Source organism: Coenobita brevimanus, chromosome 66 (genome assembly GCF_032717465.1).
Source record: "Coenobita brevimanus isolate Jiangsu-jjx chromosome 66, ASM3271746v2, whole genome shotgun sequence".
Lineage (NCBI taxonomy): Eukaryota > Metazoa > Arthropoda > Malacostraca > Decapoda > Coenobitidae > Coenobita > Coenobita brevimanus.
This window is the reverse complement of record NC_137019.1, coordinates 7,819,997-7,843,469: the sequence shown is the minus strand read 5'-3', so window position 1 is coordinate 7,843,469 and position 23,473 is coordinate 7,819,997. Positions and strand designations below refer to the sequence as shown.

The 23,473-nt window shown below is 41.2% G+C and overlaps 1 protein-coding gene across 1 annotated transcript in view; it reads right to left on the bottom strand.

The window, feature by feature from the left end:
• The window catches only part of Syx18 (syntaxin 18), a 258,696-nt gene that overhangs the window by 234,800 nt on the left and 423 nt on the right, over positions 1-23,473 (bottom strand). The gene's annotated exons all lie outside the window — the stretch shown is intronic.

Below are 23,473 nucleotides of genomic sequence, written 5' to 3'. Positions count from 1 at the left end.
GAATGTAAATATCACTTAGGCTTCTCCCTTCCCTCCTTATATATATATTTATTAGGAAAATAGATTATATGGCATATTTCAAGGGGAAATAAACAGCGAAAATTAGCGAACGAGTGCACGTGAGGTGTTGTCAGGTGATAATTAGCCAATTCCAGGTGTATGGCACTCTCACTTACCTTATTTCTTTCTTGTATATATTATTTGGTATAAGAATAGGGCATAGGGCTTATTTCAATGGATGAAATCAGTGAAAAATTCCAGGGAAGATTTACTTGGCGTAGCACGGCCGGGCAGGCGAGAGGATAGGGTAATGGAGGGGGGGTAGGGAGGGAAGTCAAGAACAGGGAGAAATGGCTAAATTGTCAACAATGGATGGGAGTATAGATGAGATTAGGAGTGCTGACTAGTGTTGGACATTGGCAGTACTGATAGATGATACAAGTCCCCACTTGGAAGCCCGGGTGCATTCAAAATAACACAGAATCACAAAAACGACACCCCGCGGTATGATCCCTTGCTCCCAAGCGTCATGAAAGTGACACCCCGCGGTTAAGGGGTTAAAGAGTGAAGTGCTTCAAAGGGTACAGCAAGGAAGAAAGGTTGCAGGTTCCTTGAAAAAAGTGATAAGAAACAGGGAAGTGAGCATGGAAGTGAAAAAGTTTCTGCATGACAGTAGTGTGATATCAGCTCTAACGTATGGAATTGAAGCCTGGACATTGTTCGAGGGACAGAAATCTAGAGTGAGAGCAGTGGATATGAGTTATTTGAGAGGAGCATGTGGAGTCACATGGAGAGACAAACTGACAAATGAGGAGATGAAGGAGCGTTGTGATGTGGATGTGATAGGAAGTGTTAGGAGAAACACACTGAGGTGGTTTGGCCATGTGGAGAGGATGGAGAGTGAGACTGACAAGGGGAGTGTGTGTGAGTGAGGTGGAGGGGAGGGAGAGGGAGGGGGAGGCCAAGGATGAGATGGAGAGATGAAGTGGAGAGGTATATGAGAGAGAGGGGTGTGAGCTGGGAGCAGGGCAGTGAAACGGCAGGGGACAGGGCAACATGGAGGCGATTTGTTTGTGGCTACCTCTTATGGGATACAACTCTCCTTACATCATAGCTCCTTGAAAAGAGAAAGACTTCGAGCTGCCCCTTAAAAGATTCAACAGAAGTCAACTGCCTCATGGGTATTGGCAATTTATTACATAACCTAGGGACAGTACAGCAAAAAGATCGAACAGAGAAAGATGACTGGTGAACAGCTCTAGGTTTATGAAGCCATTCGAGATCATTTTCGCTTTGTAATGTCACACCTACGTGAGCTGACAAAAATTTCAACACTTCAGCAAGATACTTTGGCTCATCAAACGGAAGAACCATGAGAATGATATGGACACAGTTTAAATTCTATTGTAGTCTTTACTAGCAACTAGTGTGACTCAGAGAAACAGTAGTTGGGGTTCTTGCAAGAAGGTCAGTGATAAGCCCCGCTGCCCTATTCGGCATAGATTGAACCATCTGTAGCAGATTATTCTGAAGACCAATTCACAAGCAGTTGCAATAATCAACACGCAACAAAAACACTGTAACTGTAATTACAGTAAATTATAACCTGCAGCCAATACAAACCAAAAATACTGTGCCTTGTCCTTCTGTTTATTCTTCCTAAGTTCTTTCATTTGTTTGAAAGTATTATTTATCTCCTGAAAATTCATCTTTAGTATGGTCATTATGATCTGCTGGTACTCGCTGGCATCCTGGGAGCTCTGTTTGTCTTCTGAAAGCTCCATACCCAGTGTGCGAATGTTATCTTCAATAATATGGAGGTGTGCGCTCACTACCTGTAATGAGAGTGCTTTATAGAAATTTTAATTCAAGGGTATGTGGTGGTGACCATCACCCGCTCACTTGATGTAGTGCTGCCTACTTCTTTCTTCATCTTTATCATTCTTTATCTGTGTCTACCCTCCTTTCTTTCTATTTCTCCTATTGTTCCTGTCACTTTTCATTACTCTTCTTTCCTTTTCAGGTGGCTTTATATTGGGTGACAAGCTTGATGGTCTCCTGTATGCCAGGGAATCATTTACAACACACTGGGTGGTAACCATATAACCAACCCATACATGTTCCCTAAGTGTCAACATGTGGGTTGGCGGAGGGTTAGTGCCCCTCTCTGTACAACAAATAAAGACAAGCGGCTATCCTTCACAGGAATACAGCATCTGGATATAGACAGAAGGATAAACATGAAAAATAGGCTTTTGCATGTCAGATAACATTGTCTTTTTCTAGTGTTACCAGATTCAAAATGGTCACAGAAGTAGAAATGGTACTTCTGTCAATCTACAGTATCTATCTATGGCCAGATGCCAAAATCCTGTAAGGCAGTGTTTCCCAAATGTTTTTGGCAGTGACCCTGAACACAGATTTTTTTGGGCCAGGCAAACCACAGGGTGGAAACAATTTCAGCGTTTCTTCACATAGTTTTATCCAATAAAATTCATTGGATAAAATGCAATGGATGCTCAATGACATTTTATATTCCAAAATTGTGATGTAAATATACCTGCACTACTTTGTGCTTTCAGCATATTTTTTTTTTCTTATTTTTCAACATTTTTTATTTTCTTATTTTTATTAGTATTATTTTTTCAAACCATCTCGTATTTTTATTAGTACCTGTATTATTTTTTCAAACCATCTCGTGACCCTCAGGAACATCCTTGTGACCCTCATTTGCACCATGACCATGGGTTTGGGAATCATTGCTGTAAGGGGTGATCAATTAACTCTGAGTTAGTTGTTTTAAGAAGAGGGGCACTAACCCTATAAATGGTTTCCTGGCTTACAGGAAACCATTAGGCTTGTCACTCAATGTAAAATCACCTGAGATGGAAAGAAGAGTAATAAAAAGAGACAGGAAACATGGGAGAAATAGGAAGAGAGAAGGGGAGACACAGAAAAAGAATGATAAAAATGAAGGAAGAAGCAAGCAGAATTACATCAAGTGAGTGGATGATGGTTATCACTATTTACCACTAAATTCTGTAATACTGTAATAAATAGGAATTTTTATCTATGTTTTTATGAGTCTGTTTTAGACCAGCCATGCTTTCTGGACCTCCTAGATGCTCACAGGATTGGGCCTGAGACCGGTACTATCCTTAATGCTGCTCCTATTGGCTGAAGGACTGAGTATGCAGCACCATGAAGGAATTTGACAAGTTACATAAACAGAAAGGATTCTGTGATCTTATGTTAACATAAAAGGTATGATGATAAAATTAATTTTGCTATAAATATTGACTTCATTAGCAAACACAACAAATGCTTCTGTCATGTAAAATATATGTAAAAAATAACCAGTCTCTCACAATCACAATCATGATAACAGGATTCTTATTATGTCACAAACGGAATTAAATGTGCAGATTACCCTTTCAGTAACAAAAGAAATGTAATTACCAAAGATAACGGTTGTAGTAATCACACTTTAGGAATTAATGTCAATGTTTATTGCTATCAAATTATTTTAGCAATGAGGTATTATAATTTAAATTTACTGATATTAAGATATGATCTGCTCTCAGGGCTGGTCTAAACCTACATAAGAGTTACTTTGAAAGGATTTATGCACTGATTCCAATATTTATTCCCAGACAATAATTGTTGTGATTTAGGAGTACATACATGCCTGCCCTGGTGGTTATATATCTGCTCAGAAATTGTGGTACCCAGTGGCATCATGAATGTGGTCAAAGGTGACATGCATTAAATGAACACTTTCTTGATCAAACTCATCCATATGTTATTCATTCACAATTTATCAAATTCATTATGCACTCTATACTACTTTCTTCCCATGCACACTTTTTCCTTTAAAAAACTAAACAAAAGAAAATTAGACCATATTCATTGTGATACAATGCAAACTACGATGAAAATGAGAGAAGAAAAAAAAATGAAACACAGTTTTTACATACAATACGTGCCAAGTGGTTTTCTACCAATACAATATGCACTCAAAACACTCTTTTCCTATGCAATATACATTAATATCTTGGAGGCAGTTTGTGTAAAATATAGTAAAATTGAATGAAATTATGGAGAGATCACTTTTGGAAATAAATGGTGAACTTGGTTGTATTTTGAAAGGCAGGATGGTTGGTATGGATTTAATGGAGCCCTGTGTCAAAGTGTTTTGTTGCCAACACTCTTGAATGGGAATGAAACCTGGACAGTGATAAGTATACTGTATCCACAATGCAACTTTAATTATTCAAAATTAATGTTTGACACGGTTGACTAGCTAATGAGATAAAATGCACATTCTACACTATATCTGATCCAAATGGTTCTCACTTGTTAATAGTTTGCATTTTCTTAGTATTTTATTACTGACCACCAATATCCACATTCAATAAAGGACACAACATTCAGTAGCTATTAACAATTTGTAAAATAAGATAAATCATCATCATCATCATCATCATCTAATTCGGTGTTGCCTCATGAGGAGCGTAGAAGCCTGGGGCTAGGCAAGTTGGTGCTGACATTTAAGATGAGAGTGACCAACCTCACTCATCCCTGAATGGTATTCTGTGAGATAAATATGGTAAACAAAATAACAAAGGACATTGCAGTACTTACTTTTTCCATATAGCTGCATTCATGATCTGACATGGACTGGTGTTGATCCTGTAGGCACTTTGTCTTGTGGTCTCTAAGTAGGTTCCTGTGACTGACTATGTTGCTCATCAAGTCCTTTGCTTTTGAATAAAATTGAGAGAAGGGAGTAGGGCTACTTGGGAATATTTTGGTCTGAGGCAACATCACACCAATTGCTTTGTTGCGAGTTCTGATGGTCTTCACACATGATTTGAACAATGGGGTAAGATCGGAGCTGGCATCAGATTCCACGGTCATCTGAAGGTTAAGCAAAAACTGTAAAGAGCACCTTCTAAGTAACATTTAACTATTAATAAATATTTCTAACCCATTCAAAGACCCTTTACAGTACCTGCAAAAATAGCTTTTTAAGGACAAAAACAAATGGAATTGGTCTTCCTGACTGTTTCCTGTATTCAGGTGGGCTGATAGGAGGTTAGTGAGGGACGTTAAAGTTATAGGGAGCAAGGAGTGTGTGCAGCAACACAAGTTATTGATATATGACATGGTGCTTAACAAGCGGGTGATGAAAGAGAGATCTATGCACCTAGGAGGAAAATATGGAAGCCGAAAAAACAAGCAGTACGGGATGCCTTCTTTGACGGGATGAGGAGAGTGGTGGCTGAAGAGGGAGATGTTGAAAGAAGTGCTAACAAACAGTACAAAGCCCTCAAGCACACCCTCTTGAGTTACTGATTCAGTATGTGGATGGACAAGAGACCCACCAGGACACAAAGTAACTTGGTGGTGGGATGAGGGTGTAAAAGCTGCAGTTAAGGAGAAAAATAGGCTTTCCCAGGAATGGAAGAAGGGTGGTAACAAAGAGGAATGCCTGACTGCCAAGTGTAGGGCTAGAAAAAAGGTTTACAGGACAAAGCCTGAGTCACAGGGACTTTTACTTGATAACCTAAATCGAGTGGAAAGGAAAAATATGATATTTAAGATGGCAAATCAGACGAAGAGGGAGAATCGGGATAGCACAGGCAAGCAATGCATGAAGAATGATGAAGGAAAGGTTGTGGTAAACAGTGGGGATATTAAAGACGCATGGAGAAAGCATTACAGCTGGTTGCTGAACGAAGAGTCTGACTGGGAAAGGGAAGGTTTGGAGCCAGCAGATCCAGTGTTTGGGTCTTGGCCTTTGATTGATGCTGCTGCGGTGAGCAGGGCAATAGGCAGGATGCAGGTGGGGAAGGCAGTGGATGAGTCTGGGTTGACTGCTGAAATAAGGGGGCTAAGGCTGCAATGCATATGGATAGTGAACTGAGTGAATTTTTCTACTTAAATGTTGGATTGAAACAGGGATGTGTCATGTCTCCATGGCTGTTCAATATGAATATGAATGGGGTTATAAAAGAGATGCAAGGTAGGGCAGTGGATGTTGGAGTGGCCCTAATGAGACAGGGCAGTGTTTGGAAACTCCCTGTACTGTTGTCTGCACATGATACTGTGTTGTTAAGTGATGACGAAGGGGAGCTGCAAGGCTTGGTGGATGAGTTTGGGAGAGTGTGTAAGAAACGGAATCTAAGGGTGAATGTAGGGAAGAGTAAAGTTAGGGTCTTCAAGTTAAATGAAGTCAGTGAATGTACAGTGAGGCTGGATGAGGAGGAAATGGAAATGTGAGTGCATTTAAGTACTTGGGTATTGTGATGAGTAAGGATGGAAGTTTAGAGGGTGAAGTGCTTGAAAGTGTACAACAAGGAAGAATGGTTGCTGGTTCCTTAAAAGCAGTGACAAGAAATGGGGAAGTGAGCATGGAAGTGAAAAAGTTACTGCAATACTGTACTGTGATACTAACTCTAGTGTATGGAAGTGAAACTCGGACCTTGTTGGAGGGACACAAGAGTGAGAGTAGTGGATACGAGTTATTTGAGAGGAGCATGTGGAGTCACATGGAGAGACAGGCTGACAAATGAGGATGTAAAGGAGCATTGTGGTGTGGATGTGGATGTGATAGGAAGCGTGAGGAGAAACACATTGAGGCAGTTTGGCCATGTGGAGAGGATGGAGAGTGAGAGACTGACAAGGAAAGTGTACGTGAGTGAGGGGGTGGGGGGAGAGGGAGGGGGAGACCAAGGATGAGATGGAGGGATGGAGTGGAGAGGTATATGAGAAAGGGGGTGTGTGAGATGGGAGCACGGCAGTGAAATGGCACCAGGGGAGGACAGGACGACATGGAGGCGATTTGTTTGTGGCCACCTCTTGCGGGATTAAGGCGTCTTGCAATAAACAGATAGATAGATATATAGTAAAAACTCAATTAACCGGAATGCATGGGGATTCTTCCATTCCAGATACGGAATATTCTGGATAACCAAATGTTACTCTTAGAAATGTTCTGGGAGGTCAAACAAATGAAACAGGACCAAACCTGGGACTTTATTTCATTTATCTATCTATTGCCAGACACCTAAATCCCATAAGGGGTGGCCATAAACAAATCGCCTCCACATTGCCCTGTCCCCCGCCATTTCACTGCCCTGCTCCCAACTCACATCCCCCTCCCTCATATACCTCTCCACTCCATCCCTTCATCTCATCCTCGGCCTCCCCCTCCCTCTCCCCCCCTCCACCTCACTCACATACACTCTCCTCGTCAGAGTCTCACCCTCCATCCTCTCCACATGGCCAAACCACCTCAGTGTGTTCCTCCTAACGCTTCCTATCACAACCACATCCACACCACAACGCTCCTTTATTTCATAAAGTGCATTATTCAGTATTAGATGCAGTACAGGTAAGATACAGCACATGTACACTACAATATACAAAAAAGACAGCAAGAGGAATTGTACAGGACTGAACACAAACTAGCAAACATTACCAAAAATTATTTGAAGAATAATTTAGCATATGTTACAGGCCAAAATAATCTTGAAAACTTAGCTGCATACACTACTTTATCCTGTATTGTACAGAACTAATCAAGAATTATAGGGGGATCATCAGGATGACATGAGGATTCAGACAATGGAGAAGGAGAGGTGGAAGGAACAAGGTCAGGAGCTGAAGATATAGAAAGAACTGGGTCAGGAGCTGAAGAAGTGGAAGGAACTGGGTCAGAAGCTGAAGAAGTGGAAGGAATAGGCATGGGGTCGAAAATATTCCGGTATCCAGATGTCCGATGCATTGGATGCCGGTTAATCAAGCTTTTACTGTACACACACACATATACAGTATATATATATATATATATATATATATACAGTAGAAGTCCTATTTTTCGGCAACTATGGGACCAGGCAATTCCCGAAATATCAAAATTGCCGAATTATCAAAAACCCTACCCACTCAGTACCTTATATGTTTCGATGAACATTATCATCACTACTCATATCATTACAAATGTGTTTGGAGAGAGTACTGTATACAGTTTGATACTGTACAATACTGTAATGAATACAGTACTATACATGAATATGAAAAGTAAAGAAATTAGTCAACATACTGTATATAAATGTAATGATACAGTAGGCCTACAAGTTCACATGCACTTACCTAAACTTATAGTAGGTTCCTTATTTACATATGTACAATAGAAGGGGTTGATTGGAGTCTGCTACTGCTGGAAGAAGTCCCCAGCAGTAGAAGGGATGAAAAAAATAGGAAAATCTGCTGAACGATCAGAGATTTTCGTAAATGGGACTATTTCTCAAAACTGCCGAAATGTCAGATTTGCCGGGGAATTGGATGCCGAAGAATTGGATTTTTACTGTATATACAGTGCTGGGCAGGTGCGCAAACACTTGCGCAAAGGGTAATTGTGCACTCTTGCGCTCCGGTGATATCGTTTGCGCATTGTGCACCGCACGAGACCATGCACAATTTTGCGCTTGCACACATGAAAAGGCAGGTGCGCAAGAGCAAACTTAGTTGCGCTTGCGTACCTGCCTTGCACACCTGCCTCATGGATTGCGCACTTTGCAATCCAAGGGACACGTGGTCTTCCAGGGGACACGTGGTCTTGGGAGCTTCCCGCATGGCTGGACAATGGATGGGGGAGGCTGGGGCGGGTTGTGAGGGTGGGTTGGTGGGGGGAGGCGGGAGGGAAGGGGGTAGTAGCATTTCTTATTATGCTTCAACAGAGATAATGTATTTTTAATATTTTTTTAAATTAAAACAAATAACTCAAAGTCAAATGACCACCCCTTACGGGATTATGGCATCTGGCAATAGATAGAGAGATAGATAGATTATTATTAGTAACTAACAGTAAATAATTATTTATTAAGATTAGCATATACAATTCCTTACAAAAACCATTAAAACATATTATTTAAATCAAATATCCACAGCCTAATAATTTATTAGGCTGTGGATATTTGATTTAAATACTCTGTTTTCATGATTTTTTATTTTTTGTAACGAATTACATATGCTATTGTATATCTATATTGAATTAATAAATTATCTTGACAAGACAAGAGAGAGAGAGAGAGAGAGAGAGATAAAGAGCATTATTCTGTGAGAGAGAGAGAGAGAGAGAGACAGACAGACAGACAGACAGACAGACAGACAGACAGAGAATAAATACAGGAATGGTAAAGGATCGTCCCTTTGAGTGAGGAGATAAGGCAAAAAATTCGTCCCTCTTCTCTCTCTTATTCTCCATTCCTTTCCTCCTCTCTCTCTTATTCTCCATTCCCTCCCTCCTCTGTTGGAGAGAGAGAGAGAGAGAGAGAGAGACATGATACAGTAATCACATGATCTTTGCCAATGCCTTGGTAAATATAGGCTGTTTTTCCCGGACAATGATCTACTGCACCTCAGTCACTGCGGGTGGTGGGCAGGTTGCTAATTTAGTAATTTCTTTAATTATACCAATATATGTTTTACAGTAATTCCCACAAATATATGCAAATGATTTGCGCTAGCACTTTACGACATTGCACAAGCTAAATATTAGATTGCACACTTGTGAAAATTACAAATAATAGAAAATAATAATAATCAATAAAAGTAAGTCAGTAGGTTTGTTGTTTAAATATCTCAATATTTTTCAGTAATTCCCAAAAATATATTCAAATGGTTTGCGCTTGCGCTTTGCGACATTGCGCAAGCTAAATATTTGTCAGATTGCGCATTTGCGCTTGCGCAAGGTAGTGAACTGTGGATTGCCCTTTGCGCTTGCGCAAGGTCCTTCTTAGTTTGCGCTGCCCACCACTGTATATATATATATATATATATATATATATATATATATATATACCCCTGGTGGTAGAGGGAGTTTCAAGAATACTCCCCCAGTATCCCTGCTTGTCGTACGAGGTGACTAAAAGGGTTGGTGGTGGGTTAGTGCCCCACCCCGTAAAAAGAACTAACTAAAAATGCGAATAAAGCGCCTCGGACCCAGACGGACCATACGTTGACGACTAAGGAACGGACAAAGGACATTCTTAGGCTGGGAACGTGGAATGTGAGAGAAGTGAATGATCAAGTGAAAGAGAGAGAGATTGTTCAGGTGCTTGAGGATGCAAAAGTGGATATATGTGGATTGACCGAAACTAAATGGAAAGGTGAAAGGGTGAGAGAATGGGAATATGGTTTAGGTATATGTGCGGGAGTCAATGAAAATGAGAGGGCAAGAGAGGGAGTATGTCTGATGATAAGCAAGAAGTGGAAGGAGAATATAAGAGAGTATGGAACAGTGGGTGCAAGGATTGTATGGGTGAGGATGAAAGTAGGTATACAAGCGTGGGTGATTGTATGTGTGTATGCCCCGACAGAGGATCGAGTGGCAAGAGTGAAAGATGAGTTTTGGGCGGGTGCAGAAGCATGTATGGACAAGTTTGGGAGGAGCAAGAGAGTGCTTTTGATTGGAGACATGAATGGCAAAGTTGGGAATGTATGAGTGGATGGAGTGGTTGGTCAGTGGGGTGTGCCAGCTGACGTAGATGGGAGTGGAAGTGCTTTGGTGGACATCTGTGCTGGAAAGGGGTTGGCAATAGCCAACACCTACTTTCAGCATAAGATGATCTACCGGTACACATGGAGAGTAATGAGGAGGATGGATGGTGAACTTGTTGAAAGAAAGGCAATGATAGACTACGTGTGTGTGGATGAGCGAATGAGAAGACACGTGTTGGATGCAAGAGTGTGGAGAGGGTGGGGGAATGGAGTCTCGGACCATCACTTAGTGATGGCCAAGGTAGAGCTGCAAAGAAAGTGGTTGAGGAGATGAAGGGGAAGACAGGAGGAAGCAACTTCTGTGAGAAGAGTGGAGAAATTGAAAGATAGTGAGAAAATGACAGAGTATAAGAGCATAGTGGAAGAAAGATTGGGAAGGTATGAGCTAGAGCAGATGGAAGGGGTGGAAGACGTATGTAAGATATTCACGGAAGAGATAGGCGCAGCGTGTGAGGCGGTTTGTGGAGTGAGGAGGAGATGCAAGGGTGTGCAAGGGACAGCATGGTGGAATGATGAGGTGAAACGAGCTGTGGAACAAAAGAAGAAGGCATATAGTGAATAGTTAGTGAGTAGAGGTAGGGGAGAAGATGAGAGAGAGAAGAAAGAGGTATATGTGAGCAGGAGAAGGGAGGTTAAGAGACTGGTGAAGGAGAGTAAAAAGAAAGTGGATGAAGAGTTTGGGAGGAATCTGAGTGTGAAATGGAGGGAGAGTAACAAACTGTTTTGGAAGGAGGTAAAGAAAGTAAGGCAATGTGAAAGGGGAAATGGTAGGGGAGTGAAAGATAGGAATAGTAGATTGTTGGTGGAGAAGAGAGAGAAACTGAGGAGATGGAAGAAGCACTTTGAGGATTTGTTGAATGTAGAGAGTGAGAGCAGTGCGAGTATAGGTGGTTGGGGAATGGCTGGGAGAAGAAGAGATGAGAGGAGGGAGGAAGAGATCAGTAGGGCGGAAGTAGTGGAGGCGATGAAGAAGATTAACTTGGGAAAGGCCCCAGGAATTGATGGAGTGTGTGGTGAAATGCTTAGGTATTGGGGTGAGATTGTTGTGGAGTGGATATGGAAGTTGTGTAGATTGGCTTGGGAAGAGGGAAGGGTTCCAGAGGACTGGAAAGCAGGTATAATTGTTCCTTTATACAAAGGAAAAGAGGAGAGAGAAGTATGTGGTAACCATAGGAATATTTGCCTACTTAGTGTGACTAGTAAAATATATGGTAGAATACTCATTGATAGGGTTAGGCATATGACAGAGGAGCTAGCTGGAGAAGAACAAGGGGGATTTAGGAAGGGAAAAGGGTGTGTAGATCAGATATTTGTTCTAAGATGTTTAGTGGAGAAGTATCAATAGAAGGGAAGGAAAGTGTATGCTGCCTTCATGGACTTGGAGAAAGCTTATGACAGAATAGATAGGTAAGGTATGTGGAAGGTATTAAGAATATATGGAGTGGAGGGGAAATTGTTGAGTACTGTGAAGAGTATGTACAAGGGAGCTAGGGCTGCGGTGCGAGTGGATGGTGAGCTGAGTGAGTTCTTTGATCTAAATGTGGGACTGAAACAGGGTTGTGTGATGTCTCCATGGCTGTTTAATATATACATGGATGGGGTTGTAAAGGAGGTGCAGGGTAGGGCAGTGGATGTAGGGGTGGCTCTAATGAACGAGGGTGAGATTTGGAAGCTTCTGGTGTTGCTGTTTGCTGATGATACAGTACTGTTGAGTGAAGATGAATGGGAGTTGCAAGGTTTGGTGAATGAATTTGGGACAGTGTGTAGGAGGAGGAATCTGAAAGTTAATGTAAACAAAAGTAAAGTTATGGTGTTTGAGAGGAATGAAGTCACAGAGTGTGCAGTGAGGTTGGATGGTGAGGATATGGAGAATGTGGGTGCATTCAAGTACTTGGGTAGTGTGATGAATAAGGATGGAACTTTGGGGGATGAAGTGCGTGAAAGGGTACAGCAGGGAAGGAAGGTTGTTGGTACACTGAAAGCAGTGATGAGAAATAGGGAGGTGAGTATGGAAGTTAAGAAGTCACTGCATGATAGTACAGTATTGTGATCCCTACCCTGACGTATGGAAGCGAGGCATGGACCTTGCAAGTGGGGAACAAGTCAAGAGTGAGAGCAGTGGAAATGAGTTACTTGAGAGGAGCATGTGGAGTGACGTGGAGGGACAGGTTGACAAATGAAGAAGTGAAGGAACGGTGGGGTGGATGTGGATGTGGTTGAGAAGATTAGGAGAAATATACTGAGGTGGTTTGGACATGTGAAGAGAAAGGAGAATGAAAGACTGACTAACAGGGTGTATGTAGGTAAGGTGGAGGGAGGGAGAGGGAGAGGCAGACCGAGGATGAGGTGGAGGGATGGAGTTGAGAGGTATATGAGGGAGGGGGGGGGGTGCATTGGGGGGAGGGTAGTCAAATGGTGGGTGACAGAGCGACTTGGAGGCGTTTTGTCTGCGACCACCCTTTGCGGGATTAGGGCGTACGGCTATAGATAGATAGATAGATAGAACTATCAACCCATTAACTTATTATCAGTAATTTACAAACTCTTCACTAAACTCCTTACCAACAGAATAACAACAAAATCAGAAGAAAACCAACCTCATGAACAGGCAGGATTCTGAAGCGGGTGTTTGACTACTGATCATCTACACACAATGAATCAGCTAACTGAGAAAACTACAGAATACAATATATTAAACCACTATGTTTAGGCACTGTTGATTACAAAAAGGCTTTCGACTCGGTGAAGTACATAGCAATTATAAATTCACTGTGAAAACAAGCAGTAAATAAGAACACTGTAAACCTTCTTGAAAACATATATAAAGAGGGAACTGCTACAGTTGAATTACATAGAGACTCATAAAAAATTAAGATTGAGAAGGGCATGCATCAGGGAGATACAATTTGACCAAAATTATTTACAGCATACCTAGAAAGAATTTTCAGAATGCCAAACTAGGAAAACAAAGGAGTAAACATTGATGGAGAAAAGCAAAACCATTTAAGATTTGCAGTTGACACTGTCCTTATCTTAGAAACATCAGAGACACTGCACGAAATATTAAATGACCTGAACAGAGAAAGACTCAAAAGAGGGCTAAGATGAACCAGAGTAAAACTAATGTTTAATGCACATACTGTACAACAAAAAGCATCCATCGAATAAGCCATGAAATACTTGAAGAAGTCATGGAGTACAGCTGCTTGGGATAAATAATTAAAATTAATGAGAGATCATGATAGCAAAATAAAAACATGCATTACAATTGGTTGGAAAGCTTTCAGTAAACATAGAGACACTATGAAAAGTAGCTTGCCAATTTGTATGAAACGAAAAGTATCCAACGAATGTATAATTTCTGCTACGACACATGGTTGTGAGACATGGAAATTGAAAAATTCAATGGAAAATAGAGTAATCACTCTAATATCCGGACGCCCAATATCCGAACATCCCCACTATCCGGACATAAGAATGTTTCATACTGTACTTTTTTCCATAGTATACTTACCTCATTTCACTCTTTAATGTCCTTTATTGGTGTGAATAGGGTGTTAGGAGCTATGCATGTGCAGTAGGAAGGTGTTTTTCTGAGTTAGGCTAGGTTAGGGTCCATAAGTACCAGTCCAGGAGCCAGTCACCAGAATGTTTATTATTGTATGAACCTACTTCTAAACCCTCATTTTATGTTTCTTTTGCATTTATTTCAGTCATTTATGTGCCTTATTGGTGTGATTTGGGTCTTAAATAGGTGCTATGCATGTCCAGAGGGAGTTGTATAGGTGTTTCTCTGAGTTAGGGTCCATAAGTACAAGTCCATAAGCTGGGGCCCAATATCCGGACAGAACCAATATCCGGACCTACCTATGGCTCTATTACATCGGATATTAGAGTGATTACTGTACAGTAAACTAATCCATTCTCAGACAGCAGTGGAAAGGTCAATGTTGGGAATATCTTTAAGTGACAGGAAAAGATCAACTAGGGTGAGATAGCAGACTAAAGTCAAAGACATTATAGAAGTTATAAAAGAACAGAAATGGAGGTGGGGAGGCCACGTAGCAAGAATAAGGGATAACCGATACAGCAGAAAGCTGACTGACTGGACACCATGAGACTGCAAGCATAGCAGGAAAATGTCAGACAGAAGGTAGAGTGATGAGGTAGAGAAATTTGCAGGGAAAACATGGCAAAGATTGGCTCAGTCAAGGAATTTGTGGAGAAGGCTGGGAGAGGCCACTGTTCAAAAGTGGACTTATAATGGCTGATAATGATGATGATGATAATGATATATATATACTGTATATATATATATATATATATATATATATATATACTGTATATATATATATATATATATATATATATATATATATATATAGTAAAATCTCAAATTTCGACAGTTTAGAATTCGATGAATCAAATTTCGATGCATTTTGGAGTGGTCTGCCTACCTTACTCTTCTATGAAAATTCGCGAATTTTGAAGCTCTCAGGGCCAGACTCCAACCAAAACAAGCAAAGATAATGTGTTTGATGCGAACCAAAATGCTAGAAGTGAAGGAAAATTATATGAAAAAGTATGAACCTAACCTAATACCGTATGTAACATGTGCTCTCAGGGCCAGACTCCAACCAAAACAAGCAAAGATAATATTTTTTATGCGAACCAAAATGCTAGAAGTGAAGGAAAATTATAAGAAAAAGTATGACCCTAACCATATGTGGACATGCATTTCACTGCAATTTAGTTGTATGTATTTTCTTTGTATTTTCGTTGCAACTTACCTGTTTCAAAATGGGAAGCAAGAGTGGTTCGTTGAATAGAAGTGGTGATGTACGAGAGCAGCCTGGCACCTCTAAATCTATGCAGCCAAAGGAGAAATTGCAGTACAGGAAAGGGCAGAAATACACTAAGTACTGTATACACTTGCTGACAGTATGGCAATACAATGAAGAACTACAGTTACTTAACCACAATTATAGTTCACAAAGTTTACAGGGGGTGTGGGCAAAAAATCATGATTTTAGGTAGTTAGGTTTGGAGGCCCCAGACCCAAACTAATTTCTCCCATAAGAAGTTCAGTTTAAATTTCGATGTTTTTAATTTAGATGCGGTTTTTAGGTACATATGTCCATCGAAACTTGAAGATTTTACTATGTATATATATATAGAGAGAGAGAGTGGTGGCCAGAATTAGGATGCAAGTAAGATGGAGGAATAGAAGAAGGGAAAGACGAGAGGAAGGAGTAGTTGCAAGGAGAGTGGAAAGGTTACAAGAGGATGAGAAAAAGGCAGAGTATAAGAGAGAAGTGGAGGAACGATTGGGAAAATATGAATTGGAGCAGATGGGAGACGTGGAAGGTATGTGTAAGATATTTACAGAAGAAATATGTGCGGCATGTGATGTGGTGTGTGGAAGGAAGAGAAGACGGAGGGGGGTGCAAGGAACAGCGTGGTGGACTGAAGAGGTGAAACAGGCTGTGGCACAAAAGAAGAAAGCATACAATGAATGGATGAGAAATAGGGGTGTGGAAGAAGTTGAGAGGCGGAAGAGAGAGTTATATGTGGAAAGGAAGACAGAGGTGAAAAGATTAGTAAGAGAGAGTAAGAAGAGAGTGGATGAGGAATTTGGAAGGAATTTGAGTGTAAAGTGGAGGGACTGTAAGAAAATGTTCTGGAGAGAAGTGAAAAGAGTAAGACAGGGTGGAAGTGAAGTTAGCAGGGGAGTGAAAGATAAAAATGGTAGATTACTAGTGGAGAAGGGAGAAAAAGTGAGCAGATGGAGAGAACACTTTAAGGAATTGTTGAACGTAGAGGATGGAAGTAATGCGAGTATAAGTGGCTGGGGAATGGCTGGGAGAAGGAGGGAGGTGAGAAGACAGGAAGAAATCAGTAGGATAGAAGTTGTGGAAGCAATGAAGAAAGTTAAATCGGGGAAAGCCCCAGGAATTGATGGAGTGTGTGGTGAAATGTTGAAGCATGGGGGAGAGATAGTAGTAGAATGGATGTGGAAGATGTGCAGATTGGCCTGGGAGGAAGGTAGAGTCCCGGAGGATTGGAAGTCAGGTATAATTATTCCCTTGTACAAAGGAAAAGGGGAAAAAGAAGTGTGTGGTAATCATAGGGGCATTTGTCTTCTTAGTATAATAGGAAAAGTGTATGGTAGGATACTTATAGACAAAGTTAGAGAAAGAACAGAGAAATTAGTTGGAGAAGAACAGGGAGGCTTTAGGAAGGGAAGAGGTTGTATAGATCAGATATTCATTCTTAGATCTTTAGTGGAAAAGTTTCTAGAGAAGGGAAAGAAGTTGTATGCGGCTTTCATGGATTTGGAGAAAGCATATGACAGGGTGGATAGACAAGGATTGTGGAAAGTGTTAAGAATATATGGAGTAGATGGGAAGTTGTTGAATGCTGTGAAGAGTATGTACGATGGTGCGAAGGCTGCAGTGCGTGTGGATGGTGAACTAAGTGAATTTTTCTCTTTGAAAGTTGGTTTGAAACAGGGATGTGTCATGTCTCCATGGTTGTTCAATCTGTACATGGATGGGGTAATAAAAGAGGTACAAGGTAGGGTAGTGGATGTTGGAGTGGCCCTGGTGAGAGAGGATAGTGTTTGGAAACTCCCTGTACCGTTGTTTGCAGATGATACTGTGTTGTTGAGTGAAGACGAAGGGGAGCTGCAAGGCTTGGTGGATGAGTTTGAGAGAGTGTGTAAGAAACGGAACCTAAAGGTGAATGTAGGGAAGAGTAAAGTGATGGTCTTTGAGAGAGGTGAAGTTAGTGAATGTACAGCGAGGTTGGATGGTGAGGAATTGGAAAATGTGAGTATGTTTAAGTATTTGGGTAGTGTGATGAGTAAGGATGGAGGTTTGGAGGGTGAAGTGCTTGAAAGGGTACAGCAGGGAAGAAAGGTTGCTGGTTCCTTGAAAGCAGTGATAAGAAGCAGGGAAGTGAGCATGGAAGTGAAAAAGTTACTACATGACAGTATTGTGATACCAACTCTAACGCACGGAAGTGAAGCTTGGACATTGTTGGAAGGACACAAGTCAAGAGTGAGAGCAGTGGAAATGAGTTATTTAAGAGGAGCCTGTGGAGTCACGTGGAGAGACAGGCTGACAAATGAGGATATAAAGGAGCGTTGTGGTGTGGATGTGGATGTGATAGGAAGCGTTATGAGGAACACACTGAGGTGGTTTGGCCATGTGGAGAGGATGGAGGGTGAAAGACTGACGAAGAGAGTGTATGTGAGTGAGGTGGAGGGGGGAAGAGGGAGGGGGAGGCCGAGGATGAGATGGAGGGATGGGGTGGAGAGGTATATGAGAGAGGGGGGTGTGAGTTGGGAGCAGGGCAGTGAAATGGCGGGGGACAGGGCGACTTGGAGGCGATTCGTTTGTGGCCACCCCAAACGGGATTGAGGCGTCTGGCAATAGATAGATAGATAGATAGAGAGTTATAAGGTATGAAAAGATTCTTGTGGGGAAATAAGCCTATATGTATAAATATGTATGCACACTGATGCCTTTTATTAGAAAATCAACAGCATGCACACAAACAGAAGACATGTACTAAAATTATATATTGTAAATTAAAATCAGTTTAATTAAAATGCATTTCTCTAGTTTCCTAGATCATCTGTTAAAAGCAGTGGCCTAGGAAGAGGTGTGCTTCCTACAAGTGATTGATAGCCACTGATATTTGGTATGAATTGTCCACCGTTGTTAGTTTCATTTCATATATATATATATATATATATATATATATATATATATATATATATATATATATATATACATACAGAGAGAGAGAGAGAGAGAGAGAGGAAAAACAAAAGTCACATGGTAAAATATTTTTTCTCCTATGAATAATGTGAAGAATTATTTGGTACAATACTCAACTACTAATTTAGAATAATGTAACAGTTAATCCCTTCCATCCAGACACATTACATTTTATCCTTGCTACCACAAGGCAATATGATTCTGGGCAGGGATGCACAAAACTCCGTCAGATGGTTGCCTTAAGGCTGGCCTTAAATGAAATATTAAAGGCGGCCATACGGCTGCCTCTAAGGCCCATGCACGACGACCCCTTGCCTTGTCTAAAGGCTGACTTAAGTTTAGTGCATTGGTCTTAGCTAAGGCTAGCCTTAACTGTAGGGAATGTTTTGGGGGAAATCTCGTGCGTCAGCTGAGACTCTTCCGACCAATCAGACGGCAGAACACAGAAACACTGGGCCAGTCACAGAGCTTCATGAATCAGCTGGGGGTGAGAGGCGAGAGCGAGTGTTTATGTTACCGGCAATGTGGGAAACCCGTCACATAGAATGCCTAGGTAAACTATGTAATGCAAAAATTTCAAGACAAGATCTAAGAAAATCATCTGTACACATTTCCCTAGTATTCTGTAGATTACCGTGTTTGTTTTAGGCAAAGTGAGAAACGACCAAACTGTAGCAAACCGGCAAATGTGAAATCTTATTTCAGTATGTTAGGCTAATTTAGACTGCGGTTAGGTTAGGCTGGGATAGTCTAGGCTTCGTTCATATTCGATATAGGTGGGTTAGGTTAGGTTAATTTAGCTAAACGCCTAACAGCGCTCTTCTAAATTAGCCTAACCTAACCTAGCCTAACCTAACTTAAACTTAACCTAAATTATCCCAGCCTAACTCCTTGTTGTTTATTATACTTTGCCATAAAAATGCTAGACATTCTACAGAATACCTAGGCATTCTAATAAAATCCCTAGGTAAAATGTATAAAGTCAGAATGAAATAAGCTTATTTCATACCTTGCCAAAGAATGCTAGACATTCTGTCGAATACCTGGGCATTCTATACAGTACCTTATTTTCACCCAATGCCGGTAACATTAACAGAACAGTCAAGGATAAGCAAGTGAAGTACCAGTAATTACTTGAAAACAATGTCGGGTGCAATGAAAAGCACTCCAGCATTACACCCACACAACCTTTAAAACATTAGTAAGATGGGAGGGTTTAGGAGTAAAGAAACAAAATAGCAATATGAACGGGAACTTATTGTTTGCCATGTTTTACCTAACCATTGTCTAACTTCACACAAAGTAATCAGCAACCACAGTTACCTGGCACAAAACTGTCACCATAGACACCTTGGTTCACATCTCTGGTGGAGGTTAGAATTAGCCCAGATATAGGCAGCGTGATTGTTGCCAGGATATCTGTAATTACAGCTCAATGTCATTTTGTTGCTGTCACAACTTGCACATCCAGTGAATGGAACCCATTGCAACTGACAAATACATGTTCTTTGTGATCTGGGGCCTTAATTGGTATGAGGGTTCAATCCATTGCTCCAAGCACTTTAAGAAGTTAACAATGACGAATTATCACCAACCCATAATATGGATGCATGGCAAAGCAGAAGTAGAGGGAAAATATAGACCATAAGAAACATGCAAACATCAAGAAAAGGTGGTAGGACAGAAGACAGAAGAGGACAGTTAGGAATGAAGGACTGAAAACAAAAAGGCTCCTCCTTAGTTGCCCTTTACAAGCAGGGATACTGGGGATGTGTTCTTTCCCTCTCTTCTCATGGGGGACCCAAGCACTTTAGAAAAATTATTTATACTGTGGAAACCCTCTAGTCTCTGTTCTTCTCAGCAAAGCGCTGGGCATCTTAATTTTTCTGTCATTTCCTGTATAAAGCATCTATCACACATGATATCACTTTGGATATACTTGTTGACTGATGAATACCACTCTCCAACAACACTCTGAAAATTCCCCTGGGTTGCCAAAAATTGTTGTGTAGGCAAGAATGGCATGGGAGTGTAGCGTGACACTCCCAGTATGAGGCTCAAGTTCTGTTAAACGAAGAAATTTGCTCCTGGGGAGTTGATATTGTCTCAATGCATGTTAATCATTTATGTTATGGGAGTTCAGTGGATCCAGGAAACCTTCATTCCCTTCTCAAAGCACGATCTAGTTCACAGGCAACCATCAACTCCATACCAATTAAACAATAACAAGTTTGGGCCGGTTTGTGCTATAGAGAATATCAAATCGGAGTTACTTTATTTACGGGTCTCAATACAGTAAGGCTGCTCCGACCCAGCCTCAGCGGCTGAGGCGGCCTTACCGAGGCTTACCCTCCTGTAAGTGCTTCGTGCATGGGCCTTAGTGAGCTACGGCCTTAAACTACCCGACTTAAGGCCGTGTGTAGCCTAAAGGCCGTTTGTGCATCCGGGCCCTGATCAGGAAACACTTATCAAACCAAGAGGGGTAGGCTACATACAGCCTTCATCAATACCTCCACTAACACAGATACTTCATAAGCTGACCAAATAATCTGGTTTTAGGAAGAATTCAAAAAGAAAAAAAAAGGTCATCGAGCCAAAGAAGTTATATTATTAATAATGCCAAAATGATACATTTCCATGACTTTAAAACTCTTCTAATTTGATAATCAAGGTAAAATGTACAGAAGAAAAAATACTATCAAACTGTAAACATTTTCTGGACTGGAGCTTGGGGATGCAATGAACATTACTGTGTGCAACATGCTTTTTAGGAAGAGAGACAGTATGCTGGTTACAAATGAGTCTGAGGGTAACAGTGATCAGACTAACTATTTCCTGGTCAGGAGGGCTTATAGGAAGTTGGTGAAGGATGTTAAGTTATAGGGAGTTAGGAGTATGTGCTGCAACACAAAATGCTGATACGTGACATGGTATTAAGGGAGTGCATAATGAAGAAAGGGACCTATGCACCCAGAGGGAAAACATGGAAGTTGAAAAACCAAGCAGTAAGAGATGCCGTCTATGGCATGGTAAGGTGCTGATTCTATTGATGAACAATGGGCTCACTAAAACACTGGGTAACATGGTGGTTGGATGAGGGTGCTGGAGTCACTGTTCAGAAGAAAATAAGAATTTTCTAGGAATGGAAAAAGGGTAGTAAGGGTGAGAGGAATACTTGACTGCCATGCGCACAGCCAGCAAGGAGGTAAACAGGGCAAAATCTGATTCCCAATCTTTTACTGGAAAGCATTAAGAGTGCCAAAAGGAGAATGTGGTATTTAAGGTGGCAAAACCGATGACGAGAGAAAACTGGAAGATCACAGGTGTCCAATGTGTGAAGAATGATGAAGGAAAGGTAGTAGTGAACAGTAAGAACCATAAAGATGCTTGGAGACAGCATTATAATCGGATGCTGAATGAGGAGCTTGTCTGGAATAAGGAAGGTTTGGAGTATGCAGATCAAGTGTTAGGCCCTTGGCCTTGACCTGATGCTGCTACTGTAAGTAGGGCAATCAGTGGGATGCATTGAGGGAAGGCAGTGGGTATTTGGGTTGACTGCTGAAATGTTGAAGGCCTCAGGAGATACAGTATAGGAGTGGGCTGTTCCAGGTGACTGGCTACAGACTGTGACTGTAATTAAGGGGAAGGGTGATGCCCTGGAAAGAGGAAATTATAAAAGTATAAAACTTTTGTACTACATAATTAAGGTAGTGCAGAGTGTTCCCTGTTCACTGATTGAGTCTCGAAGGCAGTTCTTTTCATGCCATATAATTTCCACTTGGAACTCCCTTCTTACTGAAGCCGTTGAGGCATCCTCCCTTACTCAGTTTAAAGCTAAACCCTCCCATGCCCTCCACAATACTCTCTTCTCCCCTCAGTAGCTCCTCACAGTGGACTGACAGTCACACTCATTACAAAGTCTACTAATGTTAATATTCTTGATTCCTATGTAAGTTCTCCTGATTATATATTCAATTCCGGATTTTCAACTGGCCATCTTGTTATTACTTTCTGATATGCTCCATTTGTTCTGGCTGGAGTGCTGTTTGTGTTGGGCTGCTTGCTCTTCCAGGTGCCTCATGTGCCCCTTGGTGCAGCAGCCCTACCAGGTGAGTACAGGATGGTATGATAAGGGAAAGAGTGAATACTGACAAGATGCAGCTTGGGTTTATGCCAGGCAAAGGGATCATTGATACAATATTCATTGTCTGAAAGCTTTAGGAAAAAATATATATACAAGAAGCAAGAGGGAGCTGTACAGTACACTACTTGTTTTTAAATAAAAAGAGCTTTGACAGTTCCTATGGAGGTGATAAAGTGGAAAATGACAAAGCTTGAGATCAAGGAGAGGCTGATTAAAGTACTTGTGGCAATGTACGAGGGTACTCGCACCCAAGTGTTTGAGTGATGAGTTTTCCATGAATGCTGGCATGCATCAGGGGTCAGTCTTAAGCCCCTTACTGTTTATTGTGTGCTTGGAGAACTTTCACATGACTTCAGAACTGGACTCCCATGGGAAATCTTGTATGCTGATAACTTGGTGTTGACAGCGGACAATGCGAGGGAGGCAAAGGAAACTTTCAGGAAGTGGAGAGAAGGAATGAGGTACAAGGGCTTGAGAGTAAATGCAGATAAAAAATGATACCATATCCAGGACTCATGGCAGTACTGTCAAAGCAAAGGAAATGTGGCCATATGCAGTTTGCCACAAAGGTGTAGGAGGTAACTCTATTTTGTGCAGTGTTTGTGATATGCAGGTGCATAAGAGATGTAGTGACATGCAAATTCTGCTACAGTAAGAAGTTACCATACTAAAGTTAGGTTTGCTGACATCGATGGTGGTGCCCTACAGAGGACAATGTCGATTAGGATCAAAAACTTATTTGTCCTCAAGTCCTTCTGGTTAGTTAGGTTAGGAAGGACAAACGATTCAGGTGAGTAAACGGAGTGACTTTGGTGCTGAATCAAAGTGAAAGTCTGACATGGAGGATGACCACCTGCCAGTTTGTGCGTAAAAGTAGTGAGGTTGCAGAGTTGATAGCTTCAAAATTATGTATATCCATAACTTTTTAAAGCCATTACAATGATAATTACATTATCGCTGAGAAAAAATTACA